A 5,470-nucleotide genomic window follows, 5' to 3' on the forward strand; every position below is an offset into this window, starting at 1 on the left:
GATTCTGGGGCTTCGTCTGACATACTTTGGACATGTTGCCAGGAATGAGGGGTCCTTGGAGAGGGTCATCATGCTTGGGAGGGTGGAGGGACAGGGCAGGAGGGGAAGACCCTCTATGAGATGAATCCATTCAGTGACTGGGGTAATCGGGACGGGTGTGTCGGGGGCAGTGCCGTTGGCGCAGGGTAGAGCAGGGTTTAGGGCTGTTGTTCATAGGGTCGCTATGAGTCGGAAACGACTCGACGGCACATAACAACAACAAGATATGTATTTGTATATTATTGGCATCCACTTCCTAAACAACTTGCCTCTGGAAACTTTATGAACTTTGATAAATATCGATAGTTGTAGAGGAGCTTCAGGCCTTTTATTCATGGGGTAACTATGAGTCATGCTCAACTCGAAGGCAATCAACAACAGCAATTATACAATTTATATTGGAGACAGAGTATTGAACTTGAATTTTACCTCTTCAACATTCTATGGGTAAATGGTAGAGAGGTAAAAAATTTGTTTTCTTAATATCCTTTAAAAAAATAGGATTATTAAAAGATTTAAAATAATACACATATATATTTAATATGTTGTTGTTGTTAAGTGTTGTAGAGTTGTAGAGAACCCATAGCGACTCTGTGAATGAAAGTCTTGAACACAAAACCTTAGTCTTTTCTTCAAGCTCATAGTTTCTAGAGGCAAGTTTTTTTGGAAGTGGATGCTACTCCTCCTTCTAAGCCTGTTTTATTCAGGTGCTCCACAAAAAGCAGGTCAGAGGGCTAAAGGCCTGAGGGAGGAAAAGCCTTTTTAAACAAGAGGCCAAATCTAATCAGCTCACATCCTATTGCGACAATAGCCATACCCTAGTTTCAACCCCAAACCAGAAAACACAACTCAGCAAAATCCAGCTGTTTCGTTGTTTTAATGTATGCATATATACATTGAAAATATATAGTTAACATAAAAAATAACTAATGCTGGGGGAACAAAGGAGAGAAAAATCCTCGATGAGATGGGTTGACACAGTGACTGGACAGCGGGCCTGAGCCGGCAGGACATGGCAGAGATGGCGCAGGACAGTGTCAACATCCTGTCTGTCGTTCAGAGAGTCACTACGAGGTGTAGTTGAGCCGCCTGCATCGAACAGAACAACTGAATGTGCTGAAATATATCTGTACATTGATATGGAAAATTCCCAGTCTCTTAAGAAAATTGAAGGGAGCTCTGGTGGCCTAGAGGTAAGAAACTGTGCTGCAATCTCGAAGGCATGTGGTTCAAATCCACAGCTGCTCTGAGGGAGAAGGATGTGTATTTTCCTTTCTTGGGATTAGCTGGTTTGGAAAGCCTGCTGGAGAGTCAGTAATGGGTTAACTCAGACTCAATGACACACAAAAACACAACAACAAAGAAAAATAAAGGTCAGATTTACAATGATACTGATTGTTGTTATTGGTGTTATGTGCTGTCTAGTTGCTTGTGACCCATAGTGACTCTATGTACAGCACCTCTGAACCCTGCCCTGTCCTGAGCCAGTCTCACTGATTCTTACACACCAACTCCCATTGCCCCAGTTACTATATCAGTCCCTTTCATCTGGGGTCTACGTCTCCTGTGCTGTCCCTCCTTCCTTTCTAGCATGATGTCCTCCAAGGACCTGTCCTGCCAGATTATGTGCCAAAAGTATGTGAAACAGAGCTTCAAAATCCTAGTCTCCAAGGAGAAACTTGGTTTCTCCTTCTCCAAGACAGACCTATTTGTTTTTGTGGCAGTTAATGATATGTTCAAGACCCTTCTCCAGCACCAAAATTCAAAGGCCTTAATTCTTCATCTGTCATCCTTGGTCAATGTCCAGCTCTCTGACGTGCACAGCAAGTAATTGCAAAGATCATGGACTGGATCAGACTATAATCCTTAGTGTCTAGACTTACATTGCCATCTCCCAGTACTTTAGAGAGGTCCCTAACAGCAGATTTTCCCAGAGAAATTTGTCTCTTGATTTCCTGACTGCTGATGCCAAGAGTGTTGATTGTGGAACTGGGCAAACTGTAATTGTTAACAACCTCAATCTCTTTTCCATCCATGTTTTCCCTTGATGCTGTCAACTGGCCCAGTGGTGAGAATCTTTGTCTTCTTCATGTTGAGCTTCAATCCGTATTGAAGACTACAGTCCTTGACCTTCTGCAGCAAGTGTGTCAGGTCCTCCTCAGTTTCAACAAGCAGGGTTGTGCCATCTGCACAATGTAGGTTGTTAATGAGTCTTCCTCCAATTATTAAGATTGGGTTTCACACGAGCACAATTGTGAGGAAGACTATAAAAGAAATGACTGGAACAATACCTCAACAGAGAACTAGGAGGACAACAAGCTGGGTTTAGAAGAGGCCATGACAATAGAGACATTATTGCCAATGTTAAATGGATCGTGGCGGAAAGCAGAGATCAGGAAGCAGTCATCAAAACAGAGCAAGGAAATACTGCATGGTTCAAAACAAAAAAAAGGAGTGCGTTCTTTCTCCATATCTTTTCAACCTATATATGCAGAACAGATCATTCAGAAGGCTGGAGTTTATGAGGAAGAATATGGTAGTAGGATTGGAGGAAGACTCATTAAAAACCTGCACTATGCAGATGACAGCATCTTATTGAGGAAACTGAAGGAGGTGTGAAGTGCTTGCTGCAGAAGGTCAAGGACTGCAGTCTTCAATATGGACTGAAGCTCAACATCAAGAAAACCAAGATTCTCATCAGTGAGTCAATCTCCAGCACCATAATAGATGAAGAAGAGATTGAGATTGTTAACAATTTCCGTTTTCTTGGTTCCACAATCCACACTTTTGACACCAGCAATCAGAAAATCAAGAAATCAATTATTGCCTGGGGGAAATCTGTTCTCAGGGACCTCTCCCAGATGGTAAAGTACAATGACGTCTGCCTAGAGACTAAGGTGTGCCTGATCCAGGCCATGGTCTTCACAATTACTTGTTATGCATCAGAGCGTTGGACAAGGAATAAGATTAACAGAAGAAGAATTGGTATCTTTGGGTTGTGATGCTGAAGAAGGGTATTGAACCACCAAGAGAACAAATAAATCTGTCCTGGAGGAGGTGAAAACAAGTTGCTTCTTGAAGGCATGGATTTTGAAGCTCTAGCTGACATATTTTTGGCATGTACAAGAAGGGACTAATCCTTAGAGAAGGACATCTTGCTTGGAAGGGTGGAGGGGAAACACAGGACAGGAAGATCCAGAATGAACTGAATTGATGCAGTAACTGAGATAATAGATGTGGGGGATAGATTTAATGGAGACAGTGAGACTGGCTCAGGACAGCACAGAGCTTAGAGCTATGTTGCTTAATGTTGCGATGAGTCACAGTTGACTTGATGGCACATAACAACAACAACATGGACAGTTCCCTCAACTCACACTTCAGTTCTATAAAGCAATTGCTAGCACAATCAATTTAAAATACCATTGAGCGTTTCCTCTGCAGCAAGTAATTAACTCATTCCTTCTATATGACTTCCTAGTCACCAGTGAATTCTCTCTCTTTACACAGAGTCTTAAGAGATAAAAGCATTCTGGGACTAAAAATAATGGTCGGTAGCATCTAGGAGATAGATATTTCCCTCACAGAAGCTGGACTACATGAGGTCCTCATTAATAATGTGTCTTTCTCTTTGACTTTCAAACAAATCAGCTTGGAATCCTTGTTCAAAATAGGTAGGAAGTTTTACAAATATGCATTTTCTTCTTGTCAGACAGAGGGGAATCTAAGTTGTTGCTGACTTCGTACTGTACTGGCATTGGCCCCATAACTTCCTTCCTCATAAAACTCATGTTCATGTTTTAATAGCATGTGAACACTTAAAACACAGCATATGAATGACTTTGTACAACAATTGCTCTAACAATTCCATAAATGATTCCGTGACAACACAGGATGAAAGCATACTGTTAGCACTTAAACTGAAAACTAGAATTGTGAAAATAGAATTTTATTCTTAAGAAAAGATGGACAGCAGTGATAAAGATGTAGATCATTCTTTGTGCTTTCTTTAGCAGTTCTCACTGAGGTACACCTGAAGAGGGTCTCTCTCTGTCTCTCTCTCTCTCTCTCTCTCTCTCTCTCTCTCTCTCACACACACACACACACACACACACACACGTTCAATATTTTGACATTTTTTTCATTTTTTAGGAAAAGTCTGCCATAAGAGGCCTCTCCAAATTATTAAGGAGCACTGATGTCAGATTGCACACTAAGGTGCACCTAATTCAGGCCATCGTCTTTTAAATCACTTTCTGTATGTCTGAGAGCTGGGAAAAGAATAAAGAATACAGAAGAATTGTTACCTTTGAACTGAGGTTCCAGTCTGGTGTGGAGAAGACTACTGCACATCCCATGGATGGCCAAAAGAACAAACAAATATGTCTTAGAGAAGGTGCAGCCAGAGTGTTCCTTGGAGGCAAAGATGATAAAGCTTCGTCTCACATATTTTGGTCATGTAAGGAAAGGCTATTCCTTGTAAAGGAAGGGCTGGTGAAAGAGAGGAAAGCCCTCTATCAGGTGAATTGACAGAGTGACTGCCACAGGGAGCTAGTGAGTCACAGATGTGAGAATGGCACAGCATAGGACAGGGTTCAGATTTGATGTTCATAGGGTCTCTATACTTGACTGCATCTAACAGCAACAACATTTGGACTCCTGGAAAATAGAAACATGTCATTTTATACTTCTCAATTTGGCTTTAGAAATATTTGTCATTTCCATTTATTCGCTAGAAATGAGAATTGACTTCACCTTCTCTTCTCAATAATGGATATCATATGTGTTTGCCCTTTGAGTCCTGAGAATCATAGAATGAACAAGATTTGGACATGAGTTCAGATCCCATTGCTCTGGAGTGTGAACTTGCTGATTGGGTTGAAATAAAAGATGTAGGAAGCTTAGTTGTTTGGTTAGGATAGGTAGATTGTGTTTTGTACATAGTCGATTGATTACACATTTGTCTCTAGGTCCCTTTATGGTGACAGTTATGTTGTTATGATCCTAGGAGATGTATTACTATTATTTTGTCCATGGTAGACAAGTTTCAGGGAGCTGTAGTGGACTAGTGGATAAAGAATTACACTTCCAACCCCAAGACACAGGGTTTGAGTCTACAAGCTGTTCCTTGGAAAAATATGAGTAGTCTATCCTAGGCAGTTTATGTTGTTGTTATTCGGTTCCATTGAGACGAGTACCACTCATTCTGACCCTATGAGCAAGAGATCTGAACCCAATCCTGTCCTGCACAATCTTCATGCTTCCTGACACACAAGAACCCATTGCAGGAGTCACCGTGTCAATCCACATGGTTAAGGGTCTTCCTCTCCTTAGCTGACCCTCCACCCTTCACAACATCATGTCCCTTTCCAAGGAATAGCCCCTCCTAGCAACATGCCCAAAGTATGTGAGGCAAAGCCTCTTCATTCTT

The sequence above is a fragment of the Elephantulus edwardii genome, unplaced genomic scaffold, assembly GCF_000299155.1.
Source record: "Elephantulus edwardii isolate Elephantulus edwardi_28Jun2011 unplaced genomic scaffold, EleEdw1.0 scaffold00125, whole genome shotgun sequence".
Lineage (NCBI taxonomy): Eukaryota > Metazoa > Chordata > Mammalia > Macroscelidea > Macroscelididae > Elephantulus > Elephantulus edwardii.